This window comes from Camellia sinensis, chromosome 1 (assembly GCF_055761805.1).
Source record: "Camellia sinensis isolate YWXY chromosome 1, ASM5576180v1, whole genome shotgun sequence".
Taxonomy (NCBI): Eukaryota; Viridiplantae; Streptophyta; class Magnoliopsida; order Ericales; family Theaceae; genus Camellia; species Camellia sinensis.
The window spans coordinates 249,475,142-249,485,577 of record NC_138961.1 but is presented as its reverse complement, the minus strand read 5'-3'; the positions used below and the strand labels follow the sequence as shown (position 1 = coordinate 249,485,577).

General features: G+C 29.4%; 1 long non-coding RNA gene and 1 other non-coding gene across 2 annotated transcripts; both read left to right on the top strand.

The window, feature by feature from the left end:
- The first annotated feature begins 3,116 nt into the window (after positions 1 to 3,116).
- Positions 3,117 to 10,201, top strand: LOC145806024 (uncharacterized). The gene is made up of 2 exons (XR_014348422.1): positions 3,117 to 3,386; positions 9,997 to 10,201. It is a non-coding gene; the product is annotated as an uncharacterized LOC145806024 (long non-coding RNA).
- Positions 4,208 to 5,739, top strand: LOC114320039 (uncharacterized). The gene is made up of 2 exons (XR_003649662.2): positions 4,208 to 4,688; positions 5,596 to 5,739. It is a non-coding gene; the product is annotated as an uncharacterized LOC114320039 (transcript).
- Positions 10,202 to 10,436: the final 235 nt, after the last annotated feature.

Genomic DNA, 10,436 nt, shown 5'->3' with positions numbered 1-10,436 from the left:
TCACTAAACGGTGTTACTTTTTCCTTAGAAAATTACCTTATTGCCCTTCCCTTGAAAATATTAAAAAATATTTTTGGATTGGAGGATAGGTTTGGAGTGTTTGGAACAGTATTTTTTGATTTATTTTTTTAAAATATTAAAAAATGTTTTAAAAAAAATTATTTTTTATTTTAAATATGTAATTTTTATTTAAATATTTTATTTTATTTTGTAAATATTTTAATATTTTAGTTTTAATATTTTAAACTCAAAACACAATTTCACACTCAAATCGTAACCAAAGACATAACTCAAAACTCAATTCAAAAATTATTTTCAAACCTCATAACCAAACATATAACTCGACACTCCACACTATTTTCAAAACTCTACATTCAAATCGTAACCAAACGCATAACAAAAAAATAAAATATTTATAAATATATTTATAAAATAAAATAAAATATTTAAAATAAAACTATATATTTAAAATAAAAATAAAAATTTTTAAATTTTTTAATATTTAAAAAATATATTTAAAATATTAAAAAAATACAACACATAGATGTATGAAACATAATGCACATTAAAATAAATAAATAAATAGTTAAAATATAAAATATTTACCCTAAAAAAATAAATTCAAAAACTTTCAAAATTTATAACCAAACAATTTTTTTTTTTTTTCAAAACTCATAACTCAAAATACGACTCTACACTCAAATCATGATTTTAAAAATAATTTTAAAAAATAAAATAAACTTTTTTTGAATTTTTTCTTCTTTTAAAATAGAGTTTTTGAAAAAGTTTGGTTTTGAGTTTTGGAAAGAGTTTTGAGTTTTGAAAAAAGTTTTGAATTGAGTTTTAAGTTTGTGTTTGGTTATGAGTTTTGAAAATAATTTTTGAATTGAGTTTTGAGTAATAAAACATGTTCCGATTTTTTTTTTTTTTAGAAACACGTTTGGTTCTCTTTTAGAATCACAATTCCAATTACAAATACAAATTTTCAAAAAAAAATTCAAAACTCATAGTGTTAACCAAATACACAATTCCAATTAGAAATTTTCAAAAATCTTTTCAAAACTCATAGAATCACAATTCAATTACAAATAATTTCTTGAATTTATTTTTTTAGGGTAAATATTTTATATTTTAAATATTTATTTATTTATTTTAATGTGCATTATATTTCATACATCTATGTGTTGTATTTTTTTAATATTTTAAATATATTTTTTAAATATTAAAAATTTTTAAAATTTTTATTTTTATTTTAAATATTTTATTTTTTTGTTATGCGTTTGGTTATGATATGAATGTAGAGTTTTGAAAATAGTGTGGAGTGTCGAGTTATGTGTTTGGTTATGAGGTTTGAAAATAATTTTTGAATTGAGTTTTGAGTTATGTGTTTGGTTACGATTTGAGTGTGAAATTGTGTTTTGAGTTTAAAATATTAAAATTAAAATATTAAAATATTTACAAAATAAAATAAAATATTTAAATAAAAATTACATATTTAAAATAAAAAATAATTTTTTTTTAAACATTTTTTAATATTTTAAAAAAATAAATCAAAAAATACTGTTCCAAACACTCCAAACCTATCCTCCAATCCAAAAACATTTTTTAATATTTTCAAGGGAAGGGCAATAAGGTAATTTTCTAAGGAAAAAGTAACACCGTTTAGTAATTTTGACGGCAGGGGGGAATTTTGATATTGTCAGGTAAAGCAGGGGAGGTTACTGTAATTATTCAAACCACAGGAGAGGTCTCTGTATTTGTCAGAAACCTCAGGGGAGGCAAATGTAATTTACCCATAATAATTTAAAATGTTATATCATCTTTATTTATTTGTATATTTATTTATTATTCACTTCTCTATTTACATCACTTATTTTTTCACCATGTCATTTTCTATTTGTCCACCATGCATATTTGTCCATATCATCACCACCAATACTGTCGGCCATTGTCGTTAACCACTTCTATCGATTTTTTTAATTGTGATCTAGTAGTCTGGCAGTAGTAGAGTAAAAATAATTTTAAAAAAGTCCTTCAAAATAATAATTAGTCATTCTCACTAAATAATTTTATTAATTATGTCTTATCATCAAAACAAAATAATTCTTAAATCTAATGCCATAAATACCAAAAAATTTGAAATTTTCACCAAATTTTTCAAGGAAATAAAAAGATTTATTTATTTATTTATTTATAACCAACTATGGTTTTTTTTTTGGAACGACAAAACTAACAATGTTAAGATCATCAAGTTTCACATGAAATTATGTTATGATCAATTGACCGGTTGATCGACACAACCCAGGATTAATAGAGTCAGTTGATCAGCAAAGTTTTGAGATAGATTTTATGAAATGATTTCCATGGTGCCTAGACTTACTGTTTTACAACTCCCACAACAGGAAAATATAGCATTAGTATAATATATATTATATAAAAGAATTATTAGCTCGTTAAATCACTACAACAAAATGCACCTTCGGCGACCAACATTGGTGACCAAAAATTTTTTTAGTCGACAAAAGTAAAATATTTAGCCACTAATTTTTTTTAGTCAGGGTATATAAGTTATTGGCGACTAAAAAAAAATTAGTCACCATATATTGAGTTTTGGCTACTAAAACCATTTAGTCGCCGAAGGAAAAATAAAAAATCATTTTTTACTTTTGGCGACCAAAATTTTGGTCGCCAAAAGTTTATTTCCAGTGACAAAAAAAGAATTTTAGTCGCCATATATTGAGTTTTGGCCACTAAAACCATTTAGTTGCCGAATGAAAAATAAAAAATTATTTTTTACCTTTGGCAACCAAATTTTGGTCACCAAAAGTTTATTTGCAACGACAAAAAAAAATTTTAGTCACTATATATTGAGTTTTGACTACTAAAACCATTTAGTTGCCAAATAGAAAATAAAAAATTATTTTTTACCTAAGTTTATTTTCAGTGACAAAAAAGAATTTTAGTTGCCAAAAAACTAAAATTTTTAGAGGGAGACATTTCAAATATTTTGAAGGGATTTATTTAAAATACTTTCAGCAACTTAAAAAATTTTAGTAGCCAAAAACCATATATAAAATGTCTCACGCTTTCACTCTTCTCTCACATCCTTTTTCATCTCTCTGTCTTGACAAGACGAATATGAGCCACGCGACGCTGGCACTTGTAGGGAGTGCTATGAGAAAGCCAGCGAGACCGAGAAAGAGCTCAAACGCGAGATCGAAGATCTCACGTCCAAAGTCCCCTTCCTCAGATTCTGGACTCCCTTCGATCATTATCACCATCGCTCTACTCCTTGCTTCTCTGACATCATTTTAGCCGCTTCCGATGACGATTCCGGTAAACCTGTATCTAACCCTGTTCCCGTCTTTGCCCATAAGGCCATTCTAGTGAGTACCCATTTCAATTTCTAACTTTTTTTCTGTGTTTTTGTTGTGTATTGAATGTGTTTGATGTATGGATTGTGTGGACAAACTCTGAAATGGATAGTGATGATAAACTCTGAATTTGGATCATTGGTTTTGGTGATTGTTTGATTGATGTACTTTTAGATCCAATTCAACACTAGTTGAAGACTCCTGAACTAATAGAATGAACTGGGTCAATTCTACTTGACATATATCAATAAAGTTGAATTATTTAACCATCTTTTGTGCCTTTACACTGTTTCCTAATGTCTGTTTTGGATTTGGCTTTGGCTAATTGGGTGGCTTGGAATATTTGGTGGGAAAAGAGTTCAAGTTCTAGAATCTTTGAGGAGCCATAACAAGTTTTCTTTATCAATTTTCATTTATCATTTAAAAGAACAATATTTGAAAATGAAACTGAATGCGTTAATTGTAATATATATATATATATATAGTTGATTAGATTGAGGAGAAAGTGTTTTGAGCATGAAATTGGTTGTAATTAAGTGTAGGTGTGGCCTCCACTTGGATTGAAGAAGTTCGGGACCCTATCTTACTTTCCTCCACTCTCTCTTGTACAATTGAGAAAAGAAGTTGATTACCTTATTTGCCAGGCATGGATTCCTTGCTTAGAATTCTCTGTTGAGGTTATTTCTACCTCTTTCTTTCTTTTTCCTTCTCAACCCATTTTTGTGTGGTGTGTGTGGCTTTTGCACTTCAACTCTAGTATAAAATTGTTTTTCAATTTTTTTGTTTTTGTTTTTGTTTTTTTTTTTTTGTTAATAACCCAATAAGTTGTGTGTCCAAAGATGCTGCTCTGCTTCAAAGGAAAAGGATAGTATTGTGCAAGCCTCGTTGCCTATTTATTTATTTTTTGAATGTGTATGAGAATAAACAATCAAAAGTTAATCGTAATGTTAGCTTGGTTCTTCCTTTGAATGACAAAAAAAGAAGAAATTGAACTCTAGTTTGACAAATAATTCAAGTAGAAGAAAGAATTGTACCTTACTGCTACTCTTATAGAACTCTGTTTTATTTTTCTACTGGGGTTTATTAAGTTAAATTCTGCAATTTAATCAGTAATGGATTCTGGAGATTGGTTTAAGAATATAATTAGCTTAAAGAAAGGAAAGGATGCAATTTATTCTTTACAATTTGTTGCTTTGTAACACAGAGAAGTTGAAGTTGAATTTGAAAAGTGCAAATGAATATAAATAGTTGAGGCAAAGCGATTGCTATTTAATTTCTGGGGTTGATGATGTTGAACAGTTTTGCATTCTAATGGTATTTTCCTCTTGTCCTTGTTCTTATTATTATGAGCACAATTATAACTGTCAATGCTTTTAGAGTCTTATTTTTCCCTTTCCCTTTCAAGTTTAGAAATAGGGGTTGATTTATATATGTCTTTTCTCACTCTTCGGGAAGCTCTGGATATTGTTCATGTTAAGTCTATATCAAAAGGAATTTGGGGTGCTAATTTTTTGTTTTTTATTTTATTTTTATTGATACCTTTACAATATTGGTTTGCCATATGTTCAAAAGAGTTAAAATTTATTGGCTATCTTTGGAAATTTGCATGTGAGGTGAATTCTTCTTACTGGTACCTTCAATTTAATATTGGTTGGCAAATTATATCTTAAAGTTGATTTTTAAGCATATTAGTGAATTTATGCATTCAAAATTGGCAAAATTCCACCTCATAATTCACTTGCTTTTACTCTCTTGCCTTGGTGGTTTCTTTTCTCTTTCTCCGAACTTGGTGTTTTCTCGTGCTTTCACTTGTCACTCAAATTTCAGTTATAAAACTGATGTGAAGCATTTGTTTGTTTGTTTTGTTTTGTTTTTTTGATGTTTTAATTGAACAAATGGAAAGTATAGCTGAAGCAGCTTATTTTTAAACATTTCAATTGAAGTTTCTTCCCAATATTTAAGAAATAAGGCGAATACGAGTCATCTCTGCACCTCCCATTTGAAAGTCAAGCTTTATTATATGTGTTTGTATGTAAATGTATCAAACCCCTAGTTGATATAATGGAAGCAACAGTATTAATTAGGCTGCTTGATTATGTTCTTACATGCTGCATGATTATTGCATTGAAGCACGTAGCTATTTTAACATTGATTGTTATAATTTGAAATGTCAATTTTATTAAATAATTGCTAATGGTTATTTATTTTTATTTTTTTACAGATTGCTTTTGCATGGGTTATTGTGGAGATTTATTTTTGTGTACGAAGAGCATTTGTTTTGTATATAGAAAACATTTATTTTTGTAGAATCCTCTGTTTTGGAAATTCAGGGTTTTTGTATGTAATATTTAATTTAGATGGATTATACTTGGTTGGTATGAATTTATATGATATTTGGAATAAGATGTTACAAGCAGGGTCGGCCCTGGGCATAGGCCTACCAGGTCATGGCCTAGGGCCCCTCACAATAGACCCAAAAAAGGAGCTCCTCATATTATAATTTAGTGTAACATATTAGGTATGTTTTAAGTCCAAAAAAAATTGAAGAAGGCCTAAACTAACTTAAAATAAATTAACCCATTCAAAAAAATTAGCATTGTTATCCATTGACAATAGACCCAAAAAAGGACCCTCCTCCTATTATAGTTTGGTATAATATATTAGGTATGTTTTAAGTCCTAAAATAATTAAGGAATGCCCAAACTAATTTAAAATAAACTGACTCATTAAAAAAATTGAAAGGCCAATTTAAATAATTAGCATTGTTATCCATTGAAAATGATTTTGCAAAAAAAAAGCTAGATCATGCAAGTATGATTTATTTGCCTCTAAAAATGTAAGAAGAGCGAGAATCAAGCGATACTTATTAGTTGTTGTAATGTAATGCTAAGTATTTTTTTGTGATATTATAGCGATCCCGGCTTTCCCTCCATTGAGTATTGTATTCCGAACTTGGTTCCGTAGATGTGGGTTGTTGTATTTAGCTTGTTTCCGTCCTTCAATACTTTGTATTTGAGTTGTAGGATGTTTTGGGCAGGTTTGTAACAGGTTGGTTATGTTTTGAAACCCAGGGTTGTTGCCCAGACTTTTGCCTTCACGCTCGAGCGAGGCTTTTGACGCTCGAACGGGCCCCTTATTGTTGCTTTTCCGCTCGAGCGGGTGTTTTGACGCTCGAGCACGAATATTCATCTCCCAGTATTTTCTCTGCAGGTCATCGTACGCTCAATCGGGAGTTTTGACGCTCGAGCGGGCCCTTTTGATTTTATTCCTCCGCTTGAGCGGGGAGTCTGACGCTTGAGCGGGGACTATGGTCTGCAAAACTTCTGGAAGTGTGCAATCGACGCTCGAGCGGCGATTTTGACGCTCGAGGGTGAGTCAGTGTCTGACGCTCGAGCGGGGAGTTCTACGCTCGAGCGGGGAGACTTTTATATCAGTCTGAAAAGTGACATTTCGGATCACTTTTTGACTTTCTTTCTCTCTCCTACTTTTTCAAAACCTTCATTGGAGAGCACCTCACTCTAAAAACTCCAACTTCTCTCTAGGGTTTGATCTAGTAGGAGTGATCTTCTATCCTTGGGCCTTTGTAAAAAGTGTAGAGCTTGGTGTGAGCTTCCTATTAATCCGAAAATCTTGAGGTTTGTAGCATTTCAAAATTCTTCATCTTCTTCATTTGAGGTAGGGATTTCCCTGTTCTTTTACAATGCTTCATCTATAGATAGACATGTGGTAGTTTTGTATTGTATGAAAATCATATATATATTGGGTTTGTTTGAAAATCATGAGGGTGAACCTAGGGTTGGTTGTTTGAAAATGGGTTTCTTATCATTGATTGTGGTTTGGACTAATTAGGGTATAAATTAGTATATCATTGTTTAAAGAAGAAAAAGCTCTAATTTATATTTGATTTGATAAAATGAAAGTGGGGTTTTGTTCTTTGGGCCAATACATATGTATTTTGGGTCTCAAATGTGGTCATTGTTGTTTATTGTTGGTATTTGAGCCTTTTTGGTCAATATTGAGAAAGAGTGAGAAAAGTCCTAATTTACTGTTATGAATTAATTTGCGTAATTGATTTGAAGAGTTATGAAATAATGAAATTGGTTTTGTGAAATGAAAGGAATGATATTGCTTCCGTGAAATGGGGAAAGTGTTTTGGAATAAGTGGTGGAACAAGTCGATTTTGAAATGGAAAATGAATTTGGAAATTGAAATATGGTATCTTGAGTATTGAATACACGTATTTGGAGTTTTACCTTTACTTATCATACTAGCGTTGTTGTTGGGTTTAAGATCTTACGATAGTTGAGTCTTTTAATAGATGTACTGAATACATGCATCTAGAGGTTTTGTCCTTGGTCATCGGTGGAGGATGACATGGTTATGTTGAATTGTCGTGTATGCATTACACCTGTGTTGATTGAACATTGTATGTAATGAAGTGTTATGATACATTATATATGTATAATTGTTAGGGAGAAGATAGGAGATGTACTCCAGTGTGTGGGAGGAGATAGGGGATGTACTACACACATACCTATGTGTTCATATACTTTAACACATTGCTCATGTATCTTGATAGTTTATGTGTATGTATTACACTCGTTGGTTATATTCTGTTGTATTGTGATTATGGGTGTTATGCCCAACGCTTATAATCAGAGGCATCGTTACCTTCCAGCTAGCGCCTGGAGAACTGACTGCGCTGAGAATCTAAGGTACCACACCCTTCTAGCTAGCGCCCAGTAAAATGGCATACCATTGTGAGAGTTGTATCCTTGGCTTACTGTGCATATAGCCGGTAGAGCAGAGTTTTATTATTTTTGTCTCAGTGTATCTGAGTATATTATGGATTGTGATGGTTACAGTTTTGGAGGACCGAGTTGCCTCATTTGTTGATTATATACGTGTTGATGATTTGTTATCTCCCTTTTATTGAAGGCATGCATGTATAGATATGAATGTATTGGGAACAAACCAAAATGCCATTATGAGATTTTGGGAAAGTGTGAAGGAAAATTTGGGCTCCGTTTGGTGGAGTTTTCAAAATCTAGTTCCACACTCACTTTTGAGTATGGTGTTTGTTTAGTGTTTTCAAATCATAATTCTACACTCATTTTTCAAAACTCAATTCAAAACATAATCATTACTTTTCAAAACTCATAACCAAACACATAATTCAAAACTTCATTCAAATCAATATTTTAAAAATATTTTAATTTTGTTAAGATTTTAAATATTTTAATATTTAAATATGTTACGATTTTTTTAATTTTTTAATTTTTTTAATTTTTTTAATTTTTTTTAATTTTTTGAATATTTTTAAATATTTTAATTTTTAAATATTACGATTTTAATTTTTAAAATTTTAAAATATTTTATAAAAATAAATTCAAACTCTATTTTATAAAAATATTTTTAAATATTTTAATTTTTTTGTTATGTATTTGGTTACGATTTGAGTGTAGAGTTGTGAAAGTAGCATAGAGTTTCGAGTTATGTATTTGGTTATGAGTTTTAAAAATAATTTTTTAATTGAGTTTTGTTTTATGTGTTTGGTTGCAATTTGAGTGTAGAGTTGTTTTTAAATTTAAAATATTAAAATTTTAAATTATTTTAATTTTTTGAATATTTAAATTATTTAAATTTTTACGATTTAAAATTTTTGAATATTTATTGTAATTTTTAAATTTAAAATATTAAAATTTTAAATTATTTTAATTTTTTGAATATTTAAATTATTTAAATTTTTACGATTTAAAATTTTTGAATATTTATTTTAATTTTTTACTTATTAAATTTTTTAGATTATTTAAATTATTTAAATATTTATGATTTAAATTTTTTGAATATTTATTTTGAAAAAAAATTATTTCCTTCGTAGTATTTTCAATTAAAAAATTGATTAATGTTATTTTTTGTTAATAATAAATTTTTTTAATTGAATTTTAAAAAGAGTTTGGTTATGAGTGTTGATCAAAATTTTCAATAATGTGAAAGTAATGTGTTTTGTTATGAGTTATAGCAATTTGAATTAAGTTTTGAAAACTCTTTTCAAAATTCATAACCAAACAAATTTTCTTACTTCCATGTCAAATCAAACTTTCAAAACTCAATTCTACACTCAATTCCACACTCAATTCAACACTTTATTCAAAAATCATAACCAAACAAATTTTCTACACTCAAATCATAATTCTAAAACACACAAACTCAAAATACAACTCATATTCTCAAATCATAGTTACAAAGCTCTACCAAACGGAGCCTTGGTATTTGATAGTATGTTTTGGAAAAGGAAAAATCTGTTGTAAGTATGGAAAATGGGAGAAAGGTAATGGGCTTAGAGAAATTGATTTTCTAAGAAGTCGTTATTGTTGTGAAAGTTTGGGAACAAAGGGTAGTGAAAAGAAAAGAAAGATGAATTGCTTATAGCGTTGAATGAAATGGCTGTTTTCGAGAAAAGTTCATACTTCTGTATATTTTGTATAAACCGCCACATTATTATTCTAGTATGAGATTGGGCATTCATGATCATAGCAATCTGTAAATTGTTATTGTTGAGAGCCATGTTGAGATCCCTACTGGACTATATGTTCATCCCATGTTGTTGAATCTTTTTCAGGTGTTAAGCAGGATGTGCTACAAGATGTGGATCTTCTTATTTGTTGGCCATGGGGCCTCTTTTGTGTTGGTGGAATACCATATATGTAAAAGGGTTACACCCTTCTTTTTGATTCTTTAATGATGTAAGCCTTCAGGCATTTTATTCAGTATGCTCATGTTGTATTTAATTTACATTCGGATGAGAGAATTGTTATTTATTTCTACTCATGGGACTAAAGAGTTTATTTCTGCATGTTATCTCTGAACTTGAATTAAGTTAATGAATTTGGTAATAACTTCGAGTAATAAAAAGTGGGGCGCTACAACTTGGTATCAGAGCAAGCCGGGTTTGAATACTTTGGGCTCGTGGAAAGTGGTTTTTACCACAGTGGGTGTACTACGTATGGTGAGGACGTTGCATATAGTTAACATGAATGTTAGGACTTGTATTATGCATTT